Consider the following 9,590-nt stretch of genomic DNA (forward strand, 5'->3'; position numbering starts at 1 on the left):
CAGCGGGAGAAAGACTCGGCCCAATGTCGCTGACCTTGAAGATGAAGGACGGGGCCATAAGCCAAGGAATATGGGCGGCTTCTAAAAGCTGGAAAAGGCAAGGGGGTGATTCTCCTCTAGAGCCTCCAAAAGGAACGCAGCCCTTGATTTTAGTCTGGTGAGACCCACGTTGGACTTCCGACCTCCAGAAACATGAGGTAACAAATCTGTGTGGTTTCTGGCCACTGACCTGGTGATGATTTGATAACAGCCATGGACACACATGCAAGCAGAGCCCCAGGCTGCACTGTGTCCAGTGGAGTGGGTCCCCACGGCATCAGACAGGGCCTGGGACAGGAGGAATGACAGCTCATCCTTGGGGTAGGACGCTGTCACCACAGACGTGCGCCTCAGCTTGCTGGCACAGAACGTGCACTGAATTCAAGGTGGGTTGGCGAACTGGAAGCAGCTGCCACCAGCTGTCCCCACGTGCCAGGCACTGAGCCAAATGTGCCACGTGCAGTATCCTGTCTCTGCCTCCACTCGAGGCATGAGAGCTTCTCCCCTTTCCTTATGCAAACCCCCTATCACCTTTGGGGGTTCGAGTCCGAGGGACCCTTCTGGTGTGCGGTTCATTGGCACAGCAATGGCGAATACCCCACCAACTCTTGCAGACGATCACGCGACCCCTTCCTGCCTCTCATTTCTGGGCGTCGGCTCTGCCTGCCTCTGGCTTTTCCAGGAGTCACCATCCAACCTTCCAGTGGTAAAAATATCCAGTAACAGTGAGGCAGGGAAAGGGCAGGGGATCGTTCTTTCCTCGGCACCTGGAAACATCCCAACCTGGATAGCAGATGAGGAAATGCTACCCTGCCCCAAGCAGACATTACTAAATGATCCCAGCACTCGGGATTACTGAGTCCAGACGTGCTCCTAACGTGTTTCTCAACACAGTGCTCTGGACAGCACTACCAATGTAACTGGACTTGGAAGGGTCAAGAGCATCCGTGGTCACTGTTGGTTACCTCTCATATTGAATCTGACATCCCCTTCAATAGTGAAGCTTCAAACTCCTAAAGTCAAGAAAGGAAAATGCTCTTGGGCAAACATCTGTGTCCCAGGGAAAGGCTGCTGAAGGGGTCCCAAATTCTTCCCTGTCTTCCCATCAGCCTTAAGTTTTGCTTCTTTCCATAGCTCTTCTTATTCGTGGTAGTATCTGCAACAATTAGAATTGCTTCCAGGGGCGACTGGGTGGCTCAGTCGGTTAAGCGTCTGACTCTTGGTTTCCGCTCAGGTCATGAGCTCATGGTTTGTGAGTTGGAGCCCTGCATCAGGCTCTGCACTGACAGCACAGAGCCTGCTTGGAATTCTCTATCTCCTCTTTCTCTGCCCATCCTCTGCTCTGTCTCTGTCTCTCTCTCTCTCTCAAAATAAATAAACTTTAAAAAATAAGGGGGTACCTGGGTGGCTCAGTTGCTTAAGTGTCCGACTTCAGCTCAGGTCATGATCTCATGGCTTGTGGGTTCAAGCCCCACGTTGGGATCTGCATTGATAGCTCGGAGCCTGGAGCCTGCTTCTGATTCTGTGTCTCCCTCTCTCTCTGCCCCTCCCCTGCTTGCTCTTTGTCTCTCTCTCAAAATAAATAAATGTAATAAAATAAATAAAATAAATAAACATAAAAATAAGAAAGAATTGCTTCGATTTACTGAGCACCTACAATGTGTCAGATGCTTCTGTAGAACATTCCTGAACATCCCCATGATGAAGGTAATTAGCTCTACTTTGTAGGTGAGAAAACTGGAGCTCAGAGACATTAAGTACCTCTTACTTGCATAGGGTCACACATCACCATCACCTTCTACACGCACAAAACAAGATCAAATCGCTTGGATTTGATCATACAAAAACAGTATGAGAACAGGGCTCACGTAGCCTCAAATACCCAGCATAAAATCAGGAGATGTAAGGAGCACATGAGAAAGGGGGTCTCATCCCTCCATTTATTCATCAAGAATTGTCTGGGCACCTACTATGTGCCACTGCAGGTGTATACCCGCACCAGGTGTAGCCTCCATTCCCATGGAATTCACAGGTTTGGGGGAAGGCAGACCAAACACACATACAAGTAAGCAAACAACAAACATACCGACCGTGATAAGCGCCCTGAAGGGCGTGAGGAAGGGGTCGAGCCAGGGAATTGCAACGTTGCCTCTTGACGAGTACGTTTCCCTCCCACCCGCCTCCTGGGCTGTGCCCCAGCAGATCATTTTATCCTCAGTGCCCAATGGCGCCAGGTCCGTATTTTCCAATAGCTGCCTGTGTCTCCCACCCCATCGGTGTCCCCCTACTCAGTCTCCCTAGTCATTAGCTGAACTGTAGCTCTTCCTTCCTGCCTTAATGAAACATTTATGGAGCACCTACCATGTTGTGTGGATGGCCATAAAGATCCTGGAGGTTATTTTCAGGGTTTGAATGTTCCAGGCAGGAAGCAGAAACCCACGGAATGGGGGTTGGGTACAAGACAAAAGGGATGGCAAGGACTGTAGCAGACAGAGACTCCTGGTCGGCCTAAAAGGGGTGACTGCCGCTCCTCTCCAGCAGGTGACTGCCACACAAAAGTGCAGGCCCAGCAGCATGGATAGATTTTCCTAATTCTTTTTTTAAAGAACCCAGAAATCCAAATACTTACATGAATTCTCACAATTTTTAAATAGTGGCGACCAATGTAACTAAAAATAACCGAAGGGGGCAGACGGAACCCCTGTCTGCAGGCTGGTCTGACTTAAGACTTCTCATGTTATAGCTGGGGAGACTGAGGCTCAGGGAGACTTGCCTAAAATGTTACAGGGAGGGCCAGCTCGGCCCATTTTCGTTAGAACCAGAAGCCCGAGCTGTCTCGCCTCCAGGCCCAGGGAATCCCCGTGTAGAGGAAGGCAGAGGAGGAGGGGGAGGCCGAGAGTTTCCCAAGTGACCGGCTCATCCCAGGCTCCCGCATCCGGATGCATTTTTCAGAGGCTGGACGGTGATTCTGAGTGTGGGGATCCGGGACCCTCTGTGTCACTCTGGTCTCTGTCTCTCTGTGCGTCTGCCTTTCTCTCTTTTAGCAACAGACGCCCTGGCTTTGACTGCTTCGGACTCTCTCTCTCCGTGTCTCTTTTTCTCCACTTCTTGGTCTGTCTCTCTTCATTTCCCTTCCGGCAGCCTTCTTTTCCTTTCCTTCTGTACCTCCTTTCGGCGTCTCTCTGGCTATTTCTTGGTCTATATTCTTTCTCGAAATCTCCACCCCTCTGTGTGTGCCTCTCTGTCCCTCTCTGCCCGTCTCTCTTCCCATCTCTCTCTCTGCTGTCGCCGTCTCTCCCCATCTCGGCCACTCTCCTGCACTCCCCTCCCATGCCCCCCGTCTCCCCCAGGCCTCTCCCCTCCTGCCCTCCCAGTCCCTCCGGCCACCCCCGAAAGGTTACTGTAAACGGGAATGAAGCCGAGGGCAAAAGTAATCAACCCCCGGGCTGACCTCCGATCCCGCTCCCCGCGCCCAGGCTGGTGGAGCCGGAGCCGGAGCCCCGGTCCCTGGCTGCGCCCCCTCCCCCGCCCGGCCCGGCCCCCTCCCTCCCCACCCCCAGGTCCCCTTGCTGACAAAAGGCCTATCTTCTCTCTGCCTAAATGATTTAAATTCTAATCAAACATCATTTATAGTACATCTCGGAGCCGTCTCCCGGGAGCTGCTCCCACATGAGACGTTGCCATGGCAACCGGGGGGTCTTGTTTCAGAAATGTCAGATTGTATTATTGCCTTCACACTTCTCTGATAACCTAGTGTCTCTCTCTCTCTCTCTTTCTCTCTCACACCACCATCCTTAGGATTTTCTTCCTCCTCTCTCTCTCTCTCACTCCCCCCCCCCACCCTCCATTCAACACCCGCCCCCCCCCCAGGCTCTTCCCAGGACCCCCCACCCCACCCCAGCCTTCCTGGGACCCCGGGGAGAAAATGGCCTGATCGATTTCAGCCCCTGGCCAGCCGCCGCCACCCCTCCCGTCTTCCCGGCCCTGGGGCCTCCCCTCTTTGGGAAAGGTGTCTCCCCACCCCACCCCTCATCTTCTGCAGACACGCTCCCCCTCTAGGGGTTTGCTGGAGCGTTCTGGTGTCATTTTATTTTGCTAGATATGAAAATGAGACATAGATTTTTCCCGGCGATGCGTGTGTGAAGTTCTAATCTGGCTTTTCAGAATTTTTTTTTTTTTTCCTTTCTTTTGCGGGAAAGGGGACAGCGGTGGAAGCCACCAAGCTCCCAACAGGATCCACACGGAGGGGTGGAGCACGGGGCAAAAGGTGCTCTGTGGTGCGCGCGGGCGTGTGTTTGCGATGTAGACGATGCCTTCCCCGGCCCGGATTTGGCACCTAAGGACCCGGGCACCTGCGTCTGTTTCCACCCAGTCTTTCCAGAACATAGGTGGGCACATTTTGCCAAGACTCTCACAGCCGGTCCAATTCTTCACCTTGTCTGCCGTCGAGAGAGAGACATTATTCCTGCAAATGGCCCAGAGGATGTTCTAAACCCAACGATCCCCCATTCCACAGATGGGTAAACTGAGTCCCCGGGAAGAACAATGGTGTGCTCCAGAGTTGAGGTCACAGTGGGGTCAGAGGTGGCACTGGGGCTCATGTCTCCCCCCTGCCAGGCCCCTGGGAGGCAAAGTGTAAGTGGAAACCAGGGCTCCTCCGCCTTTCAGAGAAGACTGTGCTGTAATGCGGGGCGGGGCGGGGCGGGGCGGGGCCTGTGACAGCCCCACCAGGTCCCCCAGCGCTGGCATGACGCTCACGAGGTGTCAGGCACGGCTAAGCCCTTCACAAGAATGACGTCATTTAATCCTCGTAACAACTCTAAGGAGATTTTATCATTATCCCCGTTTTGTAGATGGGGAAACTGAGGCTCAGGGAGGGGCAGGAAGCTGCATGAGGTCACACAGCTTCTAAAGGGCAGAGGTGGCCCATCAGTCCAGTCTCAGTGACACTGGCCATTTCTACTAAGGGGTTAGGAGCCAGAGGACTGGGGTCAAATCACAGCAGCCCCAGCCCTCACTGGCTGTGTGACCCTGGGCTTGTTACTCGACCTCCTGGACCCTCAGTTTCCCCACCGTAAAATGGAGATCGAATAATACCTACCTGATGCGACGGAGGTGGAGACCCCTTGAGCTAACCCTTGGTCGGTGCTTAGAGGGGTGCCTGCAGGACACGGGAAGCCCGAGGACAGCACCAGGGTGCGGTGGGGGCTCTGCGGACAGGAGCGCCCCGCTCGGATCCACTCGTCTTTACCCGCTGATTCCTTTCTTGGTAACCCCGCATTCGGCCAGGGACCGTCACCCCTTGAGGAGTTCCTGAAACTGGGCCCTCCTGCCCCTGAGCTTTGGAGGCAGCCTCCCCATGGAGCGGGAGCCAGGGACAGCACTGAGTGGGGGCAGCAGGGGCCGGCTCGCACCCCCACACCTGGCACCTCTACCCCCCTCCCCCCCCCCGGCCCCTGGGCCCCAGTCACATGCAGAGCTGTTGACAGAGGCCAGGGCCTGCCACTCAGGTGACCTGAGCCGAAGATGGACGCTCAGTTGGACGGACTGAGCCACCCGGGTGCCCCTGGCAGCTTGAAATTCTTAATGGACAAGTGGCCCCGAATTTTCATTTCTCCTTGAGCCCCTCCAAGCGTGCATCTGGTCCTGAGCAAGACACAGTTAGACATGGAGAAGCACACCGTCTCTCTGGGCCTCTCTCTGTCTCTCTGGGTCCTCACTGTCTCCCCGCCTCTCTGTGTCTCTCTCTGTCTCTGTCTCTCTGGGTCTTCACTGTCTCCCCGCCTCTCTGAGTCTCTCTCTGTCTCTGTCTCACTGTCTCACTGTCTCTCTCTGGCTCCCAGTCTCTCTGGGGCTCTCCGTCTCCCCCCTGCCTCTCCATCTCTGGTCTCTGTCCCGGGCGGAGAGCCAGCGAGCAGGCGGCAGGAGGAGGGCTCGGGCGTGTTTGTCCAAGGCGAGGCGCATTGATCCTCTTGCCCGCGCCGCCATCGGGTAAATCCCGGCCGCGGTAATGAACCTCCCCACACAGCGCTCTCAAAGCACACACCAGCCCTGGCCCCAGCGGTTAATATTTAACTGAATAAGGGCCATAAATATGGAAAATGGGACTTTTAATTAAATAAGCAGCTTTTAAAAGGGCCCTTGGGCGGGAGAGGCTTTTGTTTAAATATGATTGATTTGACATGTCCTTTGCTCCCACGCTCTCCGGGCTGTGCTCCGACGGTAACTCTCGGCCCCAGCCCTGGAAGCAAGGTGGCCGAGGCCAGACTCTGTCCTGCGGCAGGGAGGGGGGCTCCCGGCCGGAGGAAGAGGGGTGTGGTGGGAGGGAGGCGTCTGCGGGGCGCTGGGATTCGAAATCCAGGGGCCGGGGCTGCGCACATTTGGGTTACACTACATCGGAGGCCGCCTGCATTTGGGGGATGTGCATTTCATTTTCCCTAAGGAGTGGGAGAGTTGGGGGGGGGCTCCAGATCCCGGCCTGTAGGTTCCCAAACACCTGGGTGTAAGCCGTCACCCAGATGTGCACCCTTTGGTGGTCCAGCTCGGGGTCCTTCCCTCTGTGCCTCGGTTTCCTCATCTGTACTATGGGGATAAGAACATTACCCACTTTACAAGGCTGTGTTCAGATGACGTGCATTCCAGTCCACAGCAGGCCCCACGAAGTGTTAGTTTCCTCTCTTGGCGTCCACCAAGATCAAGGCCGGAGCCTGTGTGACCACTCAAGAGGCCTGACGTGAGGGACCTGACGCCCAGAGACGTTAAGTAATCAGTCTGGAGCTGCCCAGCTAGGGAGCGGGCAGAGCTGGACTTAGAGCCCAGGCCTCTTTGCCTCCAGTGCCCGTATGTTCAGTCCCGTGCGGTTTTAGCCTGATGTCCTGGTGTAGACGCATGTCCTGAGACTCGCGTCCAGTTTGGTCCTGACCCCTCTGAGCTAACACAGAAGTCACCTCCCCGGACAGTCCTGCAGAGGCAGGGGGCGCCTGGACTCCTCTCCTTGTGAGCCCGGAGCCACGCGGGACGAAACTCTGTGCTGTGTACGTTTGGGAGGGGGCCTCCCTCCTAGACTGTCCCCTCCCAATACTGTCAGCACGCGCTAAAATTCTGCCTTCCCGGTCCCTCCCCTGTCCCCGCCCCATTTTGCACCAGTATGCAAAGTCGGCCGTCGGCATTTCCGTCCTGGGGTCCTGGGCGACAGAACTGCCTCCTGCCTGAACTCTCTGGCTGGAAACCCGCCTGCACACACCCCTGTTCCATCCAGAAGCCAGAGGCCAAAGGCTTCCACTTGCAACACCTCCATCTCCCCCTGCTGCGAGCCGCAGACGTCGGCCCGGGGAAGGCCTTCCAGCTCTCGGTCCAGGCCGCATCCCTGCTGTGGGCAGTGACTCCCGCCAGGCCCAGGGGACTCTGGGAACCGGGGAGATGGGGAGCAAAGGTTGGGGTGAGGCCAGGTCCCTTTGGTGTCAAAGGAGATTAGGAGTCTGGCTCTCAGCACTGAGGACCGGGGCTGAAATCAGCCTGTGATCCCAAGTGAGGTGAGTTCAGAGGCCACCAGCTGGTTCCTTTGTGTGTCAATATTCACGTGAGAGTCACCTAATTGGGGTGGGTCAGCCACCGGACACAGCCAGGACGCTCGCCGGGAGAAGGGAAGGGGACCGATGGCCCCCCAGGCGCTGTGTTGGGTGCTTGACCCAAGGCGGCTCGTTCATGACATTAATATTCTTACCGATATTACTAATACAGAAGTAGCAGAAGAGTGGTGACCACATATATTGAGTGCCTATTAAATTCAGGCTCGGTTCCCGATGATTAATTAGACCGTCTCATCCCTCCAGCCTGCGTGTGAATTAGGTACCTCATCCTACAACCAAGAAGATCGAGGCCTGACATGGGCGAGTCTGGGGTCCAGGGCCAGAGAGCTTGAATGAGGGACGGGTACTTGGATGTTGCGGTCAAGGATGACCGTCCCCATTCTCCTGAGGAGGAAAGCAAGGCTCAGAGAGGGCTCGAGCTTGTCCAAGGCCACACAGCCTGTCAGTGGCACAGCTGAGTTACAACCCCTCCGGAGGCCACAGTGGACCCATACGGACACGTGCTGGAATCATGGCATCCCGGGACCCGTCAGACACTCCATTTAGGGAGCACAGAAGCACTTTGCCTGGAACGTTCTGAGTGGAAGCCGGGGCTTCAACAGCAGTCAATACAATACACGTCTCTCGAGCATCTGCTATGTGCCGGGTGCTGGGCACCGGACGTTTCCCTGCCTGCTTGCAACTCACCTTCCGGGGGAGGCGGTACACGTCGATCGCACGGTCGTGCCTGCAATGACACATCGATACTGTGCCAAGCGCTACTGAGCTGAGGACAATTTCATGGCGCCACCAGACTTGGCCAGCAAGCTCAGGAGAGGTAGATCCTTGAAGTGAGGATCTGAAAGATGACCAGATGCCAAGTCAGCAAAGAGGGAAAGGAAGGGCATCCTGGGCGGAAGGAACGGCACAGGCAAAGGTTTAACATGCGCTTTCCCATTGAATCTGCACCGGGAGGGGAGTATTAATACCCCCATTTTATAGAGGAAGTAACTGAGGCTCAGACCAATGGGAGCCTTGCCTCGGGTGCAGGGCCTTGATCTTGATCCAAGTGTGTCTGATGCCAAGTCTGATGCTCCCCCCCTGGGCTCCCACACGGTTGCTTAGACATGACATCATGTGGTGATAGAAGGAAATCTTCCCCTGGGGGGGGGGAAAATACTGCAAATGGGCCTGATATTTGTGTCAGACAGATCTCTTTAGACTGCGATGGTAGAAACCCGACTCACGCTGACTTCAGCAAAAAAGGAAATTTATTGTCTCACGCAACGAAAATCCAGGGCTGGATGGATGTATGGCTTCAGGCTCAGTGGGATCCAGAGGCTCCAACAATGTCATCAGAGCTTGGTGTGTGTCTCTTTCCCTGATCCTGCGTCCTGGGTGTTGGCTTCGTTTGTGACAGTCCCTGGAAGCCCCTTGCTTACCTCTTCCTCACTGTTAGCGGTCCAGGAATAATGAGAGACTCCAGAAAATAATGAGACATCCCCGGATTAGCTCCAACTGGACCAAGGTGCCCATCCCCGGACCACTCAGTGTGGCCCGGGGTGGGGGGTGGGGGGGGGGAGAGGCTGGAATGTCCTGATTGGCCAAATCTGGGTCACATGCTCATCCTGGGCCAATCAGTGAGGCCAGGGGGCGGGAGTGCTTCGGCCAGTGCTGAGTCAGGTGATCACCCCTGCCCTCAGAGGTGGGTGGGCTTCACCTAAGCTCTAGGGCCCCAGAGGGGCCGGAAGTGATCGTGCATTGAGAGGAGAAGGAATATGAAAGGTACAAACACCGCTGGATCCCCAGAGAGACGGAAACAGAGAAGGCCTTCGTCTCCGCTGCATTTTGCTTCACACAGGGCACGCGCCGAGAGATCATCGGTTTGCCCCTCGCACCCCCTGGTGGGGCCGGCATCGCAGACCTTCAGGGCACCCGCTAAGCTCCCGGGGTTTTCCGGCCTAATCTTCCACCTTTCCTTCA

At 55.7% G+C, this 9,590-nt stretch overlaps 1 long non-coding RNA gene across 1 annotated transcript; it reads right to left on the minus strand.

Annotated features, from left to right (window-relative positions):
* Positions 1 to 7,142: 7,142 nt before the first annotated feature.
* LOC123381253 lies at positions 7,143 to 9,174 on the minus strand. Its single transcript, XR_006588080.1, has 3 exons — positions 9,050 to 9,174; positions 8,316 to 8,466; positions 7,143 to 8,012 (listed from the first exon to the last, which is right to left on the minus strand). It is a non-coding gene; the product is annotated as an uncharacterized LOC123381253 (long non-coding RNA).
* Positions 9,175 to 9,590: the final 416 nt, after the last annotated feature.

The sequence above is a fragment of the Felis catus genome, chromosome D3 (genome assembly GCF_018350175.1).
Source record: "Felis catus isolate Fca126 chromosome D3, F.catus_Fca126_mat1.0, whole genome shotgun sequence".
NCBI classification, from domain to species: Eukaryota; Metazoa; Chordata; class Mammalia; order Carnivora; family Felidae; genus Felis; species Felis catus.